This window comes from Ursus maritimus, unplaced genomic scaffold (assembly GCF_017311325.1).
Source record: "Ursus maritimus isolate PB19 unplaced genomic scaffold, ASM1731132v1 scaffold_1, whole genome shotgun sequence".
NCBI lineage: Eukaryota > Metazoa > Chordata > Mammalia > Carnivora > Ursidae > Ursus > Ursus maritimus.
Window position 1 is genome coordinate 41,658,735 of NW_024423343.1, and position 1,563 is coordinate 41,660,297.

Below are 1,563 nucleotides of genomic sequence, written 5' to 3' on the forward strand. Positions count from 1 at the left end.
GGGGGGAAGCAGTGCAGTATTAACATTGGACGACAGACCGCAAAAGTCCAAGTTCGAATCTCAATTATTTCTGATTTGCTGATATGCGGGGCTTTGGGGTGCAAGCCATTCTAGCTTCGTTAGGTTTGATGATTTCATCTACATAGAATCGCTGGTCAAAATAATTCATCAAGATTATACTACGGAAACTTCGCTAATATAATACAGTACAGTAAATGCCCTTTGATTTCCCCTTACATTGTGTAATAGTCCCAAGCCCCTCAGTGAGGAAAGTGAATTAAATGGAAAATCAAACCACATGATTGTCCTGAATTCAATACAGGATACTAAACATAGAGCCAATAGTTTATTTTCCCTTCTCCCTGACTTACTTGTTTTGTTGGCACTTCTTTATTCATTCGTTTACAAGTATGTGTTGAATACCTACTAAGTAGGGCTGTGTCAGTTCAGTGTTCGACTCTTGGTTTGGGCTCGGGTCATGATCTCAGGGTCATGAGAACCAGTCCCGAGTTGGGCTCCATGATGGGCGTGGAACCTGTTTAAGATTCTTTCTCTCCTTCTCCCCCTGTACCATTCCCCCCACACTCACTTGCATAAATGTGCTCTCTCCCTCAAAAAAAAAAAAACAAAAACAAAAGCCTCTAAGTGTCAGATGCTCTTCTAAGGCTTGAGACTACAACAGTGTGGTAGGCAGAATTATAAACTGGCTTCCGGGGTTCCCATCCCTGGTGTACCTGCCCAGTATAATCCCCTCCCCATGACTGTGGGCAGCACATGGGAATATGATGAGATTTCTCTCCTCTGATTTAACTTACATTATGTGGCAAAGGTGAGGAGATTTTGAAGCTGTAATTAAGGTCTCTAGATCAGCTTACGAGTTAAACCAAAAATTATCCTAGGTGGGCCTGACCTAATCAGGTGAGCTCATAAAAGAAGATCTAGAGTTCAGAGACTCTCCTGCTGACCTTGACGAAATAAATTTCCATGTTGTGGGAAAGTCTCATGGCTAGAACTCTGGGCAACTTCTGGAAGCAAAGAACATCTCACCAGATGACAGTCAGCAAAAAAAAAAAGGGGGGGGGGAACTTAGGTCCCACAATCACAAGAAACTGAATTCTGCTGGCAACCTGAATAAGCTTGAGAGAGGACTCCGAGTCTCAGATGAGCTTGCAGCTGGGCCAAGCCTAGTGCAGCCCTGAGCAGAGGATCTAGACCCACAGAAACTGAGATAATTAATAAATGTGTGTTATTTCAAACTGCTAAATTTAAATAGGAAACTAATACAGTGAATAACATAGACAAGGTCCCTGCTCTCACGGAGCTTTAGAGCTAACGGGGGGTGGGCAATAGGCAGCTCACAAATAAACAGTATTATTTCAACTAGTGATAAATGCAATGGAAAGAAAAGGCAGTGGGATGGGGAGAGAGGCTGAGGACTAGAGTCGCATGAGGTAGAACGCCCTCGGAAGACTCCTCTGGACGATGGGGGAAAAGCCAGCCATGTGAGAATGAACTGGAAGGACAGTCCACGCGGACACAGAAGCCAGGGGAAGGCCCTCAGCT